General features: G+C 30.8%; 1 protein-coding gene across 2 annotated transcripts in view; it reads right to left on the reverse strand.

Moving 5' to 3' along the window:
- The window catches only part of LOC148284470 (uncharacterized), a 341832-nt gene extending 320959 nt beyond the window's left edge, over positions 1–20873 (reverse strand). For both annotated transcript variants that reach the window (XM_088239925.1, XM_088239931.1), the window contains exon 1: positions 20346–20873. The gene's annotated coding sequence lies outside the window, so the exon portion shown is untranslated. The remainder of the gene's footprint in view (positions 1–20345) is intronic.
- Between the last annotated feature and the right edge of the window lie 1359 nt (positions 20874–22232).

Raw genomic sequence — 22232 nt, forward strand, 5'->3', positions numbered from 1 at the left:
ACTAAATACTAAAGGCTGTTCTGACTTACATAACTATAGAGACTGATTAAAATACTTATTTTTTCTTCTATTCCGTTTTTAAACACATCTGAAATGAATGTTCCTAATCGTATTCAATTAAATTTAAGATCTCCTAGTAATTTCGAAGTTAATTAATTATGAAGTCTGCGTTACCAGTTTGAAAAGCAGTAAATGGCCAATAACGTCTATTTTATTTAGTTGAGTAGAATCTATTGGCAAATTAACACTAAGAAAGAAAGACACGTACTTGATTACTAAATAAAAAGGGCGTTTCTAGCCATAAACGTCTTTTCATTGCAGTATAACATATTTTCTTGTATTTTTTTTTTTTTAATAAAATGAAAATGTTAATTTTCAAATATACAACGTAAATTTAATAAAATTAATATATTTATTCCGTTAGAGCAAACCATTATATGTACATACTGTCGCAAAATAATATACTTAATTTTTGTAGTATTCTTCACATGGCGAAGTTTTTAATTTCCGAAATACAAAATATTTATTTTCCTGGTTTTTTGTTTTATGTAGAAACGTTCTTCTTTCTTATGACGGCAGGAAAGCATACAATTTAGAGACTAAATTTAAATTTACAGACCTTTACGTCGTTTATGACCTAGAACTTTGAGGTATATATAACATCTAATAATACAATGAAAGGGTTGGAAGCTTTTCATCTAATTACGTCTTATTATCCGTTAATTGCTGGCAATTTGTGCCTTCGAGGCTCGCTAGTCAAAAGGTTTAAAAAAACTCTAGAGAGCAAGTCAAAAACGACTCACGGCTGCCAACCTTGAGACGTTCTGGACCTTTCGCTGAGAGCAACAGTTACGTGAACAAAAAACAGTTATAATGGAGGAATATAAATGATTTTCTCAGCCAAAACAGACCACAGACAAGACTAATGAGAGGAAGGCATAAATAATTGTGCCCTTGCGCGAGAAAACGCTGTAACCGACAAACTTATTTTTTAAATCTGTATTAAAATAAAAACATTTGATTACAATTTAATTTCTTTCTGAACTACAACGTGCTCCTTTATCATAATAAATGCTACTTCGAGTGTACCAATACAGTTTCTTATACGCTATCGGACGCGGTCAGTGGTTTGATGATGATGATTGAACTAAAAAATGCAAATATGTAGTGACTATAGTTCTTAAACTGGTCATTCTTCAGTTTCGCATATAAACTAATATATAAAAAAAACTCTTTTAGATATAATTTTACATTTCTTTAACATCGAACCGCGAAAATAACAGATCATATAACTTTAAAAGCTTTAACTGTACCCATCACTGCAGTATTGTCAATTTGTAAATCAATCAAAATTAAGTATAGATGTAAATATTGTGTTGTAAATATATATTAGACTATGTTACATAGAACTAAATAAATAAATTTTAAAAAATACACATGGTCAGTACAATCAACTTTTTTTTTTAAAGCCAATTAACAGGTTTATGGAAGCCCTAACAGATTGGCATTAATAATTTTACTATATTATATAAAACACTTAATCTAAACAATCTTCAAATCTATTTAAATTTATTGTGGCATAATCTAGGGAAGTGTGTCATCGCGAGTCAGGAGTTACAAAACCGCTTGCTTGTTGAATGTTTGCCCTTGCTGTAGGAACACATCGACAGTACCGTTTAATGAGATTTTGTTCACTGTTCTGAGGATCCTTGGCAGAGGTGAAAATAATTCGATGTTGGTTTTATAATTTCCCACAACAAAGACAGCATTGGTACGCAAGTTACGGTGAGGTACATTAAGGTTAAACTGAACAAGAATATCATGGGCATCTTTACAGTTAGATATTAATTTGTGCAAGAATATTAAACCAGCCAAAATCCTTCTAAATTTCTAGACTAAAGATATGAAAGTACTCAAGACGATCATAATAGTTAATTATGAAAGTATTTGATCCAATTCTAAATATTTAAAATAATTACGTTGCACCGATTCAATCCGCGTTGTATGAATCAGCTTATTCTAGTTTTCCAGCATGAAGGAATTGTTTTATATATCTTTAAACTAGTAGAATATTAAAAATATTTTGAACCGATATGATAACCGAAAATTGGGTATTACGTAGAGCCAATACGAATTGAGATCTATTCCCCTCCGATAAGCTCCGTAAGATATCATATTTTGGCCATGTGTTGAAAGGTGATTAATATGCCATACTTCATCTGAAGACAATATTGTCATAAGGGGAAGATCGAAGGACGTAGAAGTCTCAGATGAAAACAGCTTTCTTGGCTTTGAAACATCCGATCGTGGACCAGGATAAGAACTGAGGAGGAGCTGTTTCACACTGCTCAGGGAAGAGAAACATTCTTCTAAGTGGTCGTCAACGTCAGAGGACCCGACATGACACGTAAAGAAGAAATAGCAAGGTATAACAACAACAAACAATTACGACGTTCCCCAGTAAGGGTAGGCAGAGAAGACAGAACGTCATATCACTCTGCCTTTGTATATATACCTCGTTTCCTCTACATTCATATTCCTCTTCTCATGCACGCACGCGGATTACTCGCACTCTTGACATGTACATCTTCAAGTATTTGTTGGATTTGATCTTGCCATGTTTTTTAGGTCTTTCTCGTTTTTTGCATCCATTAACATTCGCATCGTAGATCCTTTTAGCCGCTCTTTCGCTGTCCATCCGTTCTTCATCTCGAAACCAACGCAGCCCTCCTTTCTTGACTTTATCAATATTGCTTGTCTCAACCTTACAATGTGCACGGATCTCGACATTTGTACACCTATCATTTTTATTTTTTAGTACGATTTTTGTGAAAATCAGCTCAAAGGCGCTCATACATCGTTTTACAACACATTCGTCTGAGAGATCGCATTTCTACAACATTCAACCTACTTTCATAATTATTTACCCAATTTCATACTTCGCTCCCATACATTACGGGGTCGGCATCAGAAATCCATTGTAAACTGCTAGTTTTGCCTCTTGCAACAAACATTTGTTTGTTAAGGTAGATTTCAGCGCACCATTCACCCTGTTCCCGGCGCTCGCCCTACTTTCAATATCTTTCTCAGTCTCTCCATCCCTAGTAATTATACTTCCTAGATACACAAATTCCTCTACCGGATTCAGTAAGGTTTATTTATTTATTTTATTTTATTTGGGATTTTTACAGCTACTATTTAGAAAAATAAGTAGAAATATATTAACAATACTAAAGTCAATTGAAAAAATCCACTGCTAATCTAATAATACATAATATATAAGAAAAGAGTTTACGTAATCGTATATGTGTGTATGTGAATGCGTGTATGCGTGAATGAATGAGGGAGAGGGTGCGTGTGTGTGTGGGTGTGTAAGTATATAAAAATTTAAAAAAACTTGTAATTTCATTAAAAAGGGTACAGGAAAGAGCTTGGTAAGAATTTTTGATTATTTTTTAAAAAAAAAAGTTTATACCTACTTTCGAAACCTTTTTGTGAAAATTTGAGTCGGGAAATGTTATAAATTGTATTTATATACATTTCATATACGCCAGTGCAGCTTACTGCGTTCTGCGGGGACACCGTTTTCACGTCCGAAGGAGCGTTCTGCGCCACCGCGCGCGACGCACACGCGGGAACTTAAAAATACTGCTTGGCCGATCGCCAAATAATAAACTCAACCTCAAGAGTTCATTCATTTCAAGTACACTAATAAGAGAGATCAGCTGAACGAAGGAAGCGCGACAATAGACGCTAGACGGACCAGAGTCGGCCCCGTCAGACAAGCTGGAGAATACACTCGGGTCGAAAATAGTCGATCGGCGACCGCACGTGCGGGTACTGGTGACTGGTGACTGGTGACGTCCACGTCATCCTATTTACTAGTTTTCATCTACTCCAATAACAAAATATCATGTCATTCAGTTGTTTTTGTTAAGAAATTCACATAAAATATTGTTCAAATAACGTTTCCAACGGGGGGAGACATTTTCATAAACAATAATAAAATCGAAGTGGTTGATGTATACATATACTTAGATAGATATTTAAATTTTAAAAAACATACTTAATATGTAACAAAATTATTTTTTTTTAAATTTCATTTATGGGAAGATGACGAAAGGTAATAGATTTAAAAAGTAGTATTCTGATATATAAAACAATAATATGTCCACACATAAATTAATGTTCTTCCATTCTTTTTTTGTATAATGAAGGAGAAATTCAAAATATACAAATTCTTCAGATAAGGCAATGAGGATTATACTCAAAAGAAATATCTATTGTAATGTAGAAAGAATGCACAAAGAAATTGGCTTGCTCACAGTAAAGCAACAAATTAAATATAATGTGGCAATTTTTATAGATAAAATAATTAAGGGGATGAATAAAATACAAACAATAATAAAATTTAATCAACAATGTCATACATATGAATCAAGGGGTAAAAAAAAGATAAGATTACCAATGAGAAAAAAAAAACAGAATCTCAAAACTCATTGTACAAGGAATTGAAGCTGTACAATGAATTAGCTGAAGAAATAAAGGAAAAAGAAAAAATTGAAATATTTAAAATTAATTTGAAAAAATATGTTTTTGAGAAATTTTGATAAAAAAAAAGTAATATTATTAAAAGTTTATATTAGTTCTTAAGATGTTATGAACTAATTTAATAAAGCATAAATAAATAAATATATCTAGGACACAAAGTCAAACTTGGTAAAGATAACCAGACTGCGGAGTTACCAAGAAGAATAGGGCTAATTTGGGCTGCTTTCGGCAAACTAAAATATATTTTTGAAAATAAAGAAGTCCCTATATATTATTAATATTTAAAGCATTAACTTTGTGGTCAAACATTTTAGTAAATGTTATTAAATATTTGTACATAACCACAAACCGACTTTTCTAAGTCCCTATATGCTTAAAAAGACATGTCTATGAATCGATTATATTGCCGGTGACAACATACGGACTAAAAACCATGTCTGTAACACAGAAAAGTAGCTAGAAATTAAAATGCTCGCAACGATCCATAGAAAGACAGATGCTCGATGTATGTCTAAGAGACAGAATAAGAAATGAAGAAATAAAGGGCTGAACCGGAGTCGTGGATGTCATGGATCGTGCAGCAAAATTTAAATGGCAGTGGGCAGAACACTTGGCGAGGCAAAATGATGGCAGGTAGACACCCAGAATAATAAAGTGGAAACCATGGGCAAACAAAAGAAGTGTTGGAAGGCCACAGAAAAGATGGGTTGATGACATTGCATCTATTGCCGGTAAAACATGGATGATTAAAGCGGGTGATAGAAAAGAATGGAGACGTTTGGAAGAGGTTTTTATCCAGCAGTGGAGAGAATAAGGCTGAAGAAGAAGAACGTTTTCATGAAATAATTATTTTTTTATTTTATTTATTTATTTCTTTAGCGTATATTACAATTGGTATTTACTTTTTTTCCTGTATCACGTAAAATTACTTAAATATCAAAAGTATACACAAATTTATCTAAAATAGAAAAATAATCATAATCAAAAATTTTAAGCGGGAAACATGTGTCTTATAATAACAAATACAATTGACAAGAAGCGGATAGATCCTTTGGTACCTACACTAATTACACACATGTGTATCTATGTACTCCTAGAAAGCAAGCCACTGTGAAACAAACGTTTTTACACATATTTTTTTTTCCACATAATAAATAATGATTTTTTAAAAAAATATGTGACCCGTGCCGAGGACACTTAACAATATACTTTTTTTTTTAAATATTTTTACATGTGAGAATATACAAAGAATACTTAACATACAAATATAGGTATAGTTAACAAAATGTTCAGATAGTTTTAAACACTGCATATTTATGTTTATATTTCATTTATGTATACCTATATTATATGTACTGGAAAAAGGACAATGGACCCTGCATACCTTAAACACTGACCCTTCGATTATCGGTCAACGTTTTCATCATCTTGTTAACCATACCGATCTTTGTTTTTTTTTAATCGTTTAGTTTTTGAACTGTTAAATGTTCTTTAAACTTTCTAAACTAACTATTTATTTTCTCGAAGCATTATTGTTGTAATTTTTTTTAAATCATTTTTATGTTGCTGTAATTCTACTCGTATATGCACTTTGCAGCTGCAAGACTTTTTGTGATGCTAGCTTTCATAGTATATAAAAATTTAACTTCAACTGTAAACGGGGTCTAGATTTTTAACCGCCCATGCGCTCTGTATCAGCAGGACATGTAATCTCGATTCTATTTGTAAACGTTTATTTATATATTAAAAACACTTCTGTCTCATTTTTTTGTGCAGAGTAAATGTGGGCTAGATTTCTAAACGTCCGTGCGCTCTGTAGCTGCAAGACGTGCTGGAATATTTATTTATTAAACAGCGCCCTTGAGGGGATTTTCACAAAAATTGGGCTATGTAAATTGTTAAACAATATAAAAATAATGGTTGATATGGAATATTTATTTAAGGGGTGTTTTCACACTGGAATATTTCATAGCCCCTGAACTGGCACCTGAAGCGTAAGAATGATTTATTTATTTACGGTTCCATGAGTTTTTTACATAATTACAATAAAAACAGTGAAAAAAAAATACAACAAAAAAAACATAATATTAAAAAAGAACATAAACATCGAAAAAAGTATACAATGGTAAACAGTATTTATATATATATATACATACATAAATAAAAAAAGAAATATTACATCTGTAACAAATATAAATATTTACCTATATAAAAGAAGGGTAAATTAAAAAAAATAGCAGTTTAAAAAAGAGGAAGACAAGAAAAAAAAGAGAAAAAAAAAAGAAAAAGAATGTGTTTTAAAGGGAAAGTTAAAAGTTTACCTCATGGTTAATATAAATATTAATACTAAACAATAGTCAATTTTAAAAATAATTATGCACACAAGTCTTTACTTTTTTAGTTTAAACAAAAGTAATCGAGATACGCTTCGATCTGCGCACCAATGCAGTGGCCTATGCACCATTAGGTGCGGAAAGAGAAGGATGATGATGAAAATTCACGAGCTACTATTTTTTAATATTTACATATAACTATACTCATTTGTTGTCCTAATTAATCTCAATTATGTAGTTAAATTTTGTAATGCAGGTAAAATAACGAGTCATGGTAAATAATGGTAGTTGCAGGTCACAGAGAACGGAAGAACTCAAAAAAGGGTCTTAGGTACTATTATTACTATAAACGTTTCAAATTGATGAAGATTTATTAGGGTATTTACCGTAAATAGCAGAAATTTAAATACATTCTAACACTAAAGTCGTCTATATTTTTATATCAAACGCATTTCTCAAACTTGTTTTAATGTATGGAGCAAAATTTCTGCAAGCATTGGCATATAGACATGTCCCGAGCCCTCAAAAATGATGATGCCCAGGGCGTGTTTAGTCTTTCTTTGACCGCCGCGCCGGTCAGGTATGACATTTAGAATCGAAACCAAAATGCCTGCTTGATACATAAAAGCGTGGAAAAACCTTTTGGGTAAACGGAAATCAGCATACATTTGTAAAAGCCTCAGAAATATTTTGAATGCTTAACTTATGAGACAAATTTACTTTGCTTTTTGCCAAAGCAAACTATCATATTGCAATTTAGCTTGGGAAGGTTGCTCTCGTTCAATCCTTGAACCAGTAAAAATAGTACAAAAATGAATCACGAAGATCATTCTCAAAAAACCCTTGAGGTATTCAAGGGACGATCTATTCGCTGAGTCAAAGATATTGGATGTATGACAATTGTTTGTGAGGTGCCTACTACTTAAATTTTATGATAAATTAAGTGAGGTCAAAAGAACCCAACAAAATAAAAACACTCATTCAGCAACACAAATTAACTGTATTGTCCCATTTGTATCAACTGCCTTTGGTAAAAAAACAAAACAATATAATTGCTCCAAAAATATTTAATGATTTATTGCCAAATATAAAAGACTCAAAATGTAAAACAAATAAAAATAAAAATAACTGCACATGTAAATAGTGCAGCGAGAGATTAAAAAAAAAAAAAATATGCAAATCAAAAAACGTAGTACTTTATATAATTGGTACACATATTATTTATATTTTTATGTATTTCATTGCTTTATATTTGTTTTATTATATATTAAACTATATTATTTATGTTTAAGTAACATGTATTCTTGGCACATATATAAACTTTATATTTGTATAATAATGATTTTTAATTTCTTACATTTGATTAGCTAGGCATTTATAATTAAGTAGTTTTAGTTTTGCTTTTTTATGTTATTGTTTTATTTGTATAGGACTACTGATGCTCTAAAGATAGAAAATCTCCATCTTAGAACAGGCTGTGCCATGTTAGATGGAGACTATCATAAACAGAGAACACTCCGTTTTCATTTTACATTAATTGGTTTTATATAGATTCCCTGTTATTTAATATAAAAAAATATATATGATTTTTTGAAAACGTCAAACTACCCCTAGCGGCGCAATTGCGAAGCTCGTCTTTGTTACAGAGATGCACTGATAGGAATACGTTTTTAAGATATAATAAACGTACGTTGATATTATTTTTGTATTCTTCAAAATCCAGTGAAAAGAAATAAATGGCTAGAACTTATATGAAATTTAAGGAAAGAATCTGATTGGGATCCTGGTATTAGCTAATTTTATATTCACGTAAAGTAATGTTCAAAATAAAATATAATATTTTTATGTTTTCACACTATGGTTACCCTATTAGTGTCCGCATTCTTATTTGAAACCCAGTCTACCTAATAAATATTAAATAACAATCGACTATATCAGATCTCTGAACAGAATGTAACTTTTTCCTATGCAGAAAATTGTAAGTTTTTTTAATGCATCCAAAACCTGATGCTAAATTTAACACGAAATATTATTCAAATTTAGTGATTATTAATAATCATGGCTATTACATTTATCAGAGAACAGTCCCGAGGCGATTTAGCACACCTGTTTTAAAACTTGTAGTAAGGGTTAACGGCCCACTTAAAAAAATGGCCTTAACCCTTTCTCTGTCGTAATAATATCTAGAGGTAAATTAAATGTTGCGTTTTTGCATGGGAGAGATTTGTTTGTTTTTATTTACGTATGCGTAAATAATCTATTTTTCTACTGGTACCTAGATGGTATTATTAATTATAGAAGGCATGTTGTCTAGGTATATCGTCTATGGATATATATACATATATATATACATATATATATAAATATAGTACTTTTAATTTAAAACATTCGTATTTTTTGACTATTTTATATAATGTTGCCAGTGTCCATATTTAATTACATTGCACTTTTCGCAGTTTTATCCGTTATCTAAAGAATTAAAAAAATATTGAGCTAATGTTTGAACACCCGATGACAAATAGCTCGAAAAGCGGTTTATCGGGACTTGCGTGTAATTTTTATGTTTTTTGTAAAATAAAAACTTGTTAATATGTTTTTTTTTTGTTCAAAGCACTATTTTTGTGGTCAAACAATTGACTCAATGTTAGTAAATATTAATATTTTACCACTTACCGACTTTTTATGCCTACCGGTTTCGAGACGTATCCGTCTCTTCGTTACGAAAAAATACATAAATTACATGCAGAGTTAAAAGGAATGCAAACGGCAATTTTAGTGCATGTTCGGACATGGTGGTGTTTGCATTCCCTTTAACTCTGCATGTAATTTATGTATTTTTTCATAAATACTATGTAGACTACGGTGACGGTAAAAGCGATAGTGTGGTTTAGTATTTGCATGTTGGTGTAGTGAGTGTCCCGACGAAGAGACGAGTACGTCTCGAAACCGGTAGACATAAAAAGTCGGTAAGTGGTTAAATACTTAGATTTACTAACATTCATTAATGCGTTTTTTCTGTTGATAAAGACTTGTATAAAAAAAGGCAATAACTGTTTAAAAATTAACCATGTGGATAAAACCAACATTATTTAGATATTAAAAAATATATTAACGGCCGAGCTTAAATCGTTCGAACCCCGGGTAACCCGAACGCCTCTATAATCCGAACGACCCCCACCTCTGTGAAGCCTTTGTGGCCTTTGTTATTTTAATCAGATGTCATTTCCGGCCAAGATGTGGAAGAATTTGACCCTGAAGATGACTTACCACTAAGCATTTTTCGAAACAGTTTCAGAAGTAAAGATTAACAATTTCTTAATAAACAATGTTTATACTCGTATTGACTGTCTGGAGAATTTTACCGATGAAGACATAGTCATGAAAGTAAGAAATGGCCGTGACAGAAAAAACGAAATATAATTGAAAGCATCGGAACCAGTTGGAAGGATCTCTGATACTCACGCTGTGTCGACATTGAATGCTTGGATTGGTGGATGTCGATTTCCAGAAAAAAATATTTTTAACACACATTAAAGGATAAAGAGTTTTCTATGTCGTTACATAACACTAGTCAAAGCACTAAAGAATTAGTTTAAAAAGTTAGATTGATAGCATTATACTTTAATAATATTAAAACAAATTGCAAAAACAGTTAAACTTTAAATTTATTTATTAGACGTACCCGCAAAAATTAAAATGGACTTAATATTAATGTAGAAATTTTTAACAGATCCAATCGCTGGTTTCCAGATGAAAGCTGTGTCATATATTCTGCTCATTTAGGAACATCTTGGACATTGGCACTCTCAGAACTGTGTATTTTGCTATTTTCCAGTCAGCGGCTATCTACGATTTAGTGGGCTGGGGAGGTTGCACGGCGTCTATCATGAGCCCCCTCATAAAAGTACAAAAAAATATTCTTCGAGAGAGATGTATCAATGACCCGCAACTTTCCCATTTAAGATATTGTTTCAATTTATGAAGGTACTGGACATTAGACATTTTTTTGTAAAAGAGTCATTGACACATTTCTGGTCATGCGGTTACAAGAGAAGATCCCAGCAGAATGCTCGTACGAGGTTTTCCTGTAATTTTAATTATTAACCATCCAAAACACGTACGACTTTCGCCCAAAGAAATTTCTCATTTGTGACACCATAATTGTTGATATATGTATCTTTGTATAAGTAAATAAAATAAAAATAATATAAAATAAAAAAAAATAAAATAAAATAAAATAAAATAAAATAAAATAAAATAAAATAAAATAAAATAAAATAAAATAAAATAAAATAAAATAAAATAAAATAAAATAAAATAAAATAAAATAAAATAAAATAAAATAAAATAAAATAAAATAAAATAAAATAAAATAAAATAAAATAAAATAAAATAAAATAAAATAAAATAAAATAAAATAAAATAAAATAAAATAAAATAAAATAAAATAAAATAAAATAAAATAAAATAAAATAAAATAAAATAAAATAAAATAAAATAAAATAAAATAAAATAAAATAAAATAAAATAAAATTAAATTAAATTAAATTAAATAAAACAATATAAACTTAATAAAATAAAAAATAGATAAAATAATCATATTCATTACTTACGAGTGTTTTCATTAGTCGCTTTTCACATTTTACAGTGTAAAATTATGTTTTCTGTATGAAAAAAAAAATATGTATCCAATTTTTTTTCTATACATGTTCGATTACAGGTTACCGAGGGAGATACATTAAATTTTCATACAAACATGTTTATTTATGAACATAAATATCGATTTTATTTTTTACCGTTTCGATATATATCAATGAAGATAGCTTTTGTATACGCGGCCCTGGCACCACTACCCAGAATCAGACTTGCTATCGAAAATCAGGATATTAATAAATTTGGTTGAAAATGAAATAATGTTGCTAATAAATTCCAAAAGAATAATAATACTCAATAAATTCCTTACATCTTCTTTCTTTGCAGTATCAATCCTGGGGATTGGTTTGCAGCAAAGTCCTGCATCTCGTCCTCCATTGGTCTCTATTTTCTGCAGCCCTCTTCAGCTCGACATAAGAGGCGCAGTTAAAATCTTCGCACACTTGCTCTAAATATTCCCGTCGGGGGCGCCCTCTATAATTTGTCCCCTCAGCCATTCCCTCTATGATATCGTGCAAGAAACCTTAATGGCGCATAATGTGGCCGATCCATCGGGCTCGCCTCTCTGAGATGGTTTTGATTAGGTGCCTACCTTCTTCGATTCTATTGAGAACATCGTCATTAGTGATGTGGTCTCTCCAGCAAATTCCTAATATTTTTCTGTAGCACCACATCTCGAAGGCCTCTAGTCATTTTTTATATCTTTCGGTAAGGCTCCATGTCTCACTACCGTACATCAATATGCTCCATACATATGTCTTGGCAAGTTGCTTGCGGAGTTTTAGTTTGATATTATTTGACTCAAAAATCTTAGATTTTTTGTTAAACGCAAGCCTCGCTCGGTGTATGCGGCAGTCGACTTCTCTTTTTGTTCTCCCATCCCAGGTGATCCTGCTTCCAAGGTACACAAACTCTTTCGCGTTTTTCAGAGTTGCTCCTGACATTACTATATGTATTTGTTGCTTATTACATCTATAATAGTTATAATCGAAAAAAAATCTATAATCTACCTGGATATCATAATATTGGTTTATTATAATTATTTGTCTTCACTTTTTATTTTATTGTTAAGTTATATATGTTAAAAATAGACTTGGTCTGTTAATTGATTAAAATTAAAATAAAATAAAAAATTACTGATGTAATATTTACAGCAACTCACGATTCAAACCAAAATTTGGCTGACGTTAGTTAGATTTGAAAAACGCAGATTTGAGATTTTTCGTCCCACGATACATGTAGATATCGTGGGATATAGCCGTTTTACGTGTTCTAGAACTATCTAATTTAGTGTACGTGTTGGCATCTCCATAAACACTTCACACAAAACGTGGTCAGAATGGAAACAAAACGACGAGGCGACCACAAACAGTACTAGAAAAGTTCCGCGTTTATGATTTCCAGAAAATATAGAGTTGATACTTATACAAGGAAGTTTACTGCCGCATGCTGCCCGAAATCGTATGGCAAAAATCATTTCTCGTAATACGGGCGTGTGCTTGATTGCATTACGAAATACAAAACTCACTCAAATATACGAAAACAATATATTAGAAACTTTTGTATAGTGTTGTTCTTGGTGAGTTTATTATTACATGTTAGCAAATAAATATGAAAACACTGTATATTTATATTTATATTTCTTTTCCAAACTGAAATAATAAGCGTGTACTGCTGCCACTGGCGCAGTCGCCAGTTCCTCGTTTTACATAGTTTTGAAATAACACAGTCCGAAAATAAAATTACAAAAAAAATAAAAAAATAACGACACTTAATAGAAATTATACAATTCTTTGACGTATAATATAATATGATAGTAATGACGAAAAAATATTTTGTATGTGTGATAATACTTTGATGTCATGTCGCGTTTATGAAAAACGTAAGTTACAGTAAATTTTTGAATAATAATAATAATAATAAAAATCTTATCTTTTTTTTGTTTTGTAGAAGAATAAATAATTGCGATTTACCCCAATTTTTAATTTTGAGGGCCCTTTAAATAAATATTTTATGTCAACTATGTCGAGAATCAAACCCGAGACCTTTTGCATGGTAGGCAAACGTGCTGACCATTACACCACGAGACCGACAAAGAAGTCATTTCAGAAATACAAAACTAAAAAAAAAAACATATAGCTGATAATACGATGTATAACTTTTTTTTTGCTTAGTTTCAACAAATAGTTTTCTTTATATATCCTATGTTTTTCTTTTTCTTTTCATGTATTCTTATTTAAAATTATGTAAACTCTTATAAATAAACAACTAAAACAGTGTATGTCACTCTCCAAGCACAAGAGTTAGTCTCTTTTTTTGGAGAGTTACAGTGAGAACATTTACTAGTTGTGTAAAAGTAGATATGTTTAGAATTTTACAAAAACGTGTAATTTTTATGAAATTTATGAATAAAAAAAAAATTATAATAATTACCACTGAACTTCCTCATTGTGATATATTTTTGTAAATTCAAGTTTCACGTAAAAATCATAAATTTTATTCATCATAAAACTTATTTAAGGTACAATAAATAGTTAACTATTTCTTTTTTAAAATTCCAAATGCAAGAACACCTATACACATGGCGTTGTTCTTTTTTAAGCATATTTTTTTTAAAACGGTACAAGAGGTTCCAGTGTATTGGTTTTTAATGTTTTAGTTTTTTCACTACAATAGTGAAAAGTTGACTCGCCTCCCTTGTTGATGGATTTACATAATATCATAATCTTTGACCCAAAATCCTCCTACAACAGGCGTTATCAGATTTTACGATAATTTACATACATAAATCAACGGTTCCCGTGGGAAAAGCTTTTACTATGAAGCAATAATATATCACAAAATTGTAGGACCCTAACACGCTAATCAAATTAACATAATATAAAATTGGGAGTGGAAGCGACCGTAGCGGATTTTATTTTAAAAAACTCCTTTTTTCATTTGAATTTTGTTCATGTATACCATTATGGAATACAATCATTTAATAAAACAATTTTTCTTTTTTAAATTCACGTTCTATTGTTAACGATAATATTTTTAACGTCTTTTGAAAGGGTTGTCTGAGTCTTTTGTTTAGTTTTTTTTTTATTTATTTAACTTTTGTACATAATGTTATTTGTACATTGGCGGGCTTATTGCCAAATGGCAATTTCTTCCAACCAACCGATAAAATAAAAGTTTTGTTTTTATAGTTAAAGTTACAGAACATGGTCAATAGAAAAAAATATTAAAAAGCTAAAGATATATAAGAATAAAAATAAACGTATTTGTTTATAAATTTCCTTAAATCAAAACTATTACTCAATGGGAAAAAGGAAAAAAGAGGGAAGAGGAAAAAAGAAAGGAGGAGAGATTAAGGAAGAGAAAGGAGATGTTTCTTCAGACGTGATTTAAACAGAGATAATGTAGTAACATCTTTGATGGTGGATGGGAGATGATTCCACAGTCGAGCCGCATGGACACTATATGAGTTAGAGAAGAAAGAGGAATTGTGAATGAATTGTTAATGCCTTGAGAATTAGAACGAAGAGGTAAACCATGAACTGATAAGCGTTGAAATTTTTCGCGTAGGTATATAGGAGCGTTAGGACTATGAAGTACATTGAACAGAAGTGAGAGGGATTGATAGTCTCTCCGCTGTATAATTTTGAGCCATTTCAGTTGCCTACGATAATCAGAAACGTGGTCATATTTCCTAAGACCGTACCTTATGCATGTATTCTGAAGTCGTTCAAGTTTATCGAGTTGCTCACAGCTTAAATCAGTCATGAAAACATCAGCGTAATCTAGAATGGGTAGTAGTAATGCTCGTACAAGGGTGCATTTACTATTGATGGGTTTTTGATTGAAAGAATTTTTGCAACCTTCTAAGTGAGTGTAGACTGAAAAATATTTTGCGGCTTAATTCATTAGTATGAGCTCGCCAGCAGAGATGTTCATCCATTTGTACTCCTAGATTTTTTACGGATTTTCTGTATTGAATATTGGTACCATTGACAATAAGAGGATTAAGTGAAGGTATGTCTAGTTTACTAAGCAATCTTTGACTACCCGCCAATATAATTTGTGTTTTAGATGGGTTTATTAGTAAACCATACTCTTTTGTCCATGTTGACACGCAATTTAGTGTAGTTTTGTCTGGTAGTAATTTGTACAACTTTAGTCCCTGATTTATCAGTCTTGGCTGTCCTTGTCTCGTGTTAGAATGTGGCATATGATATTGTTCTGATATTCTCGTATTGTGTTCATGTTTATAACAATTTTTTTTATCATTTGAAGTTTTATCATTTCATATTTGGCGGCCTCCGTGGTGTAGTGGTCAAGACGCTTGACTCACAGACGGAAGGTTCCGGGTTCGATTCCCGGTGAGAACACAAAAATTAAAATGTGATTGTTCTCAAGCCTGGGTGTTCTGTGATGTAATTCACCACTGTAATTGGGCCTCCTGGCTTGTTGTGATGCAAAAATTAAAATAATATAAAATAAAACATAAATAAAATCATACAATTCAATGCTCTAATTTTAAACGCGCGCAAGAAAACATTTTTTGTATCCAATTTCCCGTAGGGCTGAAGTTCCTCATTACCATCGAATTCGGAAGATCGGCAGAATGCTTAGATTTAAGACAATACGGCCGCGCGTGGCGATAGGAGTAATCTATTGTACTGCGGAGATAGCCTACCCGTCTCTATACGACAATGTCTCAGTCCATTGTCCTGTCCTTTAAATTGCTGTTTACACGAGGACAATACGTATAATGCTACGAAATGTCAATATTGTATTGTCCTCCTGTGAACACTTCTTTATTAGGTATGTATATTAAATGATACAAATTGAATTACATTTAGCTATTTTGAACACCTGTGCAATTTTCTGCACTCACCAAATTCCTGAGCAAGGTATTAATTATGTATTATGTACGTGTGAATTATTTAAAATTGAAGAAATTCTATTAAAAACACTTATTCATAATGAATTTATTCAACAAATACAGAGAATTTATTCTAAGAAAGGAATGCATTTGTAAGGCATACGCCCTGTTATTTGTTGTGAAAAGTTCCACATCACAGTTAAAATGTCTGTCTTAGTTTATTGTTAATAATTAACATATCGAAATATTTGTTATTTTATTTCGACTTTTCTTCATACAAACGTATTCCTGTATTTTCTCCCTAGGTTACGGCACTATTGCGAAGATTTTTCACACTTTAGATATCCACCATTGGCGTGTCCTTTTTGTTTGTTGTTATTTTAATAAATGACTTTTTACAGGAGCTCGGACCATCCAAAATTCTTAAAATCGCCTAGTTTTATCTGGCGTCAGATATACGGTAGACAAATATGATAACTATTTTTTTTTAAAAGCAAAGCGTGCCGATGCTAAAAATTTCTGTTATTAAAAATAATGAAAATCGGTTCAGTTTAGGGGTTCGGAAAACGGGACTACGAGACCTAGATTTTGTCGATATTAGTTAGGCATAATCAGTCTGACGTGCAGTTGTATTTTTCGAAAAGTATTCGGTGAGGCATCTGCGAGAGTGTCAGAAAAACTATATTCAAATACCCATTCATCAAATCGCTTTACACCGCATAACCTTTTAAGTATGTTGTAGGCTCCTACCATTGACCAATAAATACGTAGACGCGCCCTGAGCCCTAAAAAATGCCCAAACGATGCCCAACACTTAACTGATGCCCAAACGATCAGTATTCACAACGCGTGTTTAGTCGTTCTTCCGTTCTTTGACCGCCAGTCAGGTGTGATGTTTGGAATCGTTTGGATTAACAAAGCTTTAAATAATTCATATTCAAATAAAATCAATATATTGCTGCTCTTACTATATTGTGTCATTATTTTTGAAGATATTTTTAAATTGACTTAACTTTGTTGTCAAATATTATTTGAAAATTCTTCTCATCGTTTCTTTGAATCCCTTAAAATATGTTTGTGTATATTTATGTTTTTCCTTTTTGAAAATGTTTTTTTTTTACATCTGAGCATGTTTTTCATTCTTTATTTTAATTCTTACCTTTTAATTACTTTTACAATTTTTTTTCTTCATTTTCAATATTATTTCCATGTGTAAATACTAACTACAAACTTTTAATAACTATTTTTACTTTAATTTTAATTTTTAAACAACTTCCTTTTATGTTTTTTCCTTCTCTTTTTTGTACTAAAAAAAATATAAAAAAATTGTTCATTAACAACCTTACATAAAATTACAATATAATATGGAAATTTGACTGGTCCATTAGAGTTAAGTCTAACTGTGTAAAATATAAAATATGTAACCGTACTGTATGCTTCCCGAATAAAAGAAAACAAAAAATAAAGTAAAAAAAAAAAAAACATTATTTTGTGTTAATTAATTAAACGCCAAACTACGCCTAGCGTCGCTATTGCGAAGCTCTTCTTACTTACAAGGGTGCACTGATAGAAATACATTTAAAATATATAATAAATATGAGTTAGTAATACTATTTTTGCGTTCTGATTGGGATCGGGATTGAATGTTGATAGTAAATATTAAAATATAAACCTACGGACCAAAAATAGGTCTTCTCTAATTTTTGGTAACAAATGCATGCTCGTTTAATGCAGCCCTAGTTAGTAAACAAACTCAGTAATTATGGATATGTTTTCGTGTCACCACTTTTAAAAATATTTCACTCTAAAAATTCACATATATATAGGGCGCGTCTATGTATTAATTGGTCGATGGATCCTACTTAATTTTAACATTGACAACTTAGCAACTAGTTCATACCTGTTTGCAGACGCCAGATTCAAGTTAGTAACTTGTAATAATTATTACGTGGGCCATATAAAACAACACAATAATTTGAAATAAGAAATAAAAAAGCCGTTGGCAATCATAAATAATTACTTTGCATTTAAAAATACATTTCTCGCGACCGCGAATAAAATAAATTTAAGTACCCACTTATACGAAATAATAATTTATTTTTAGGTTGCTCGTGATACAAATATTTTTTTTAATAACCATTGCAAATCGTTGTTTTATATCAACGTCATAAATGTTAACTTCCACTAGGCTTTAAAAGGTAAAGTAAAAAACATTACCTCGCTTTAATTTGAATATAACGCAAGTCAGAAAATGATAACTTTACAAGAGACAATAAAAACATTATGAATTAGTAATTTAGCATAAAACGTTAATTATTTATGCCTTATTAAGTTAGTTCATAACATCTTAAGAACTAATATAAACTTTTAAAACTTTTGATAACATTACAATTTTTTATCCAAATTTCTCCAGAACATATATTTTCAAATTGATTAAAAATATTTCAATGCTTTCTATTTCATTTATTTCTTCAGGGCCCTGATTTCAATGGGAAGTTATCATTTATCTTCAATTTTATCTACTAAGTAAAATTAAGTTTTCCGAGTGAAAAGCAGAATATGCATATATTTTTTTCTTCTGACCGTTTTTATAGATTACCGACGAAGATACTTGAAATGTTCATGCAAATATACTCATTTTCGTACACAAATATCGGTTTTTATTTATAAACAGTCGAAGATAACTCTGTTAACTATCCATTGTAATCGGAGCCCAGGTAACTCACTGTACAGATTAATCTCGTGTAAAATGAGTTTTGGGGCAGTGTTATTTTTTCATAGGTAATCTTTTCATTTTTTATATGTATGACATTGTTCGTTAAATTAGATTATTTTTAATTTATTCCCTTAATTATTTTATATTTAAAAATTACTACATCCTATTTTATTTGTTACTTTACTGTGAGCAAGCCATTTTTTGTGCATTATTTCTAAATTAGAATATATATTTCTTTTGAATAAAATTTTTCTGAATTCGCAAACCATCTGATAGAAAATAATCATAATTTTAATAAAGACACAGGATTAAAATTTATTCATGTATTCAATATTAAAATTACTTAACTTGAAAATCTTAGAAATTAAAAAAGCTATTCATATTTAGGAAAAAATAACCAAATAAATGATATTTCTCTTAAACCACTCCGGTCGAGTTTTCGTATCCATTTCACTCCACACCTCCCATCTTTACAAAAGCAACATGACAAAAATACTTGATTTACTAGCCCGATATGTTCAGATTAATAATTTAGTAAACACTGTTAAAATAAAATAGGATAAGATTAATTAATGTTGGTAAATTTAAGCATTAAACCACTTACCGATTTTTTTATGTGTACTGGTTTCGAGACGTACCCGTCTCTTTGTCAGAACACTCACTACACCAACATGCAAATACTAAAATACACTTTCACCTTTATCATCACTGTAATGTCCGTAGTATACACAGTATTTACAAAAAAACCATAACCACCATGTCCAAACATGCACTAAAATAAGGTTAATAATATTCAGCGATATGTTACAGAATGTGTGGTGGTGAGGATTAGGGAGCGGGGAGCTAGTGAGTTGAATGATTGTTAAATTTTTAAATCAAAAAGTGGGCTATGTTGAAAAGATATTAGATTATTTATTAAAGGATAAGGATGAGATTCAAGAGTAAATTATATCATACATATATAACCTTGATAAAGAAGCTTGAAGCTATAAAACCGGTCGGTAGACAATATAAAAAATAAGTGGTTGAAAACAAAGTTGTTTGTAATTTATTTCATTTTAATATACTCGTACTTCTTTGAGATACGCGTTATTCGAAAAATGTGTTTTACCTCTTTTTTGTCAACAATTTCTTCGTTCAAATGGCAGATATAGATGCAATACGGTGAAACATATTAAATCATAAACGTAAGTTGTATTCAAATTAAGGCGACGAAACGTACCTTTATAACTCGGTGGTTGTGTTGTGTCCTCGCGACCAAAATAATAATTTGATATGAGCACTGAAAAACTTTTGTAATATATTTATTCACTCAACACTGTAAATTATACAAATTAATGCAGTTGGTCGAACAAACAATTTCACAAAAACTCTTTGACACAATTTATTAACTAATTAACAATATGATCACATCGCGGTTAAGACTTTAGACATGTTTCAAAAAGTTTACACGGGATTATCATCGAATTATATTATTGTTAATACCCGAAACCACTGATAAATCGAGTTGAAATTAATTAATAATAAAGGTGTTGATATCCATGTAAAGTCGGCGCGGCTGTCAGAAGTTTTAAGTTTTAGCAGCTGGGTCGAACGTCAAACTTTCTAACCGCGAGAGCGCCGTCGGTTTGCGTCGAGATTAGTTGTTTTTGTGATGTTTTTATTCGACGAGGAGACTTTTTCAGCGTTTGGTTTTACGTAAATGCACCGCCGCGGACACACGCGACTAAAACAAACTCAAAACTGACACGAAAACAGCTGCGAAGGTGTTTAGTGTTGTGTTCCGCGAAGTATAAACCCCTTCCCACAGCGCAACAAAACGGGATTGGCGGTAGTTATTATGCAGCACTTTTCGCCAGTGCGGCTTATTTTGATACATTGAGAGGATAGCGCGGCAGCGAAATTTGATGAATGGATAATTTAACTATCTACTAATAATCTCTGTGACTTGATTAAATAGATTTAGTTAATAACCTTTAAATAAGCGGTGTTACATTCACGATTATGGGATTTATTTATTAAAAATGCAATATTATTCATTTTTAATCTAGAAAAAAATGACAAAGTAGATGCTTACATAAATAATGAATGACTGAAATTAATAAAATAATAACTGAAATTGAACATGTTAAATACTTCGGACTAACAATAGATAGGCAATTGACATGGACAATTCATATTGAAAATTTAATTAGCAAAGTAGGGACATTACTGAGTCTTTTTTTTTAAATCAAAAAATTTGTTCCAAAAACAAAAAAATTCTGATGTATTTATTTATTTATTTTGACGGCTTACGCCTTTGACAAAGTATAAAATAATATTGAAAAACAATTATAATAAAACAAAACACCTGAACACAGTATAAAAAATATAGATACATGAAATAAAATCAGCAGAAAATAAGGAAATAATAAAGAAAAATAAAATAAGAAATGATAACAAATGTATGTAGCTAATAAACAATAAATAAAGGGTTTAAATAAAAAAGTATTGATGTAACAAAGGCGATGTATCATAGCATAAACAGTAAATCAAGTACACTTAGTTCATTTTTATAATTTAGAAAATAAGTTATTAAAAAGTAATGATTTTAATTGGTATAAAGGTAAATTGAATCAATGTAAGTTTCCATGTTTGTTTGGTCACATGTGGAGCCGTGGAATAGATAGATAGAGTATTTGGAATAGTTTGAACTATGCAAATCGACAGCAAAAGAAGTATTTTGTCTCGTCCCACGCTGTCTCACATAAAAATTCACACAATTTAAAAGTTCAGGACTGCCAAAAACATTATTTAATAACTTGAAAAGCAGCATTAAATCTGAAATTTCCCTTCTATCACATATATATATATATATTAATTTTAACTGCTTCATTAAATATTTAAAGTTGAGCTCTTCAATTGGTTTAATTTGAAGCCTATGTAAAAACTAAAATATATTATGGGCAACTACTATGGGGAACATTATCATCATCATCATTCCCTTTCCGACAGAATATCTAGATCAATTTTGTTCCATGAAGGTAAGGAGACCAGTCTCACGCTTATGGTACCAGTCCAGAGACTTTGAAATATTCTAGTGTGAAAACACCCTTTTAAAGAAATATTT

Source organism: Micrasema longulum, unplaced genomic scaffold, assembly GCF_059751315.1.
Source record: "Micrasema longulum isolate JH-2025_06_02 unplaced genomic scaffold, ASM5975131v1 h1tg000117l, whole genome shotgun sequence".
Taxonomy (NCBI): Eukaryota; Metazoa; Arthropoda; class Insecta; order Trichoptera; family Brachycentridae; genus Micrasema; species Micrasema longulum.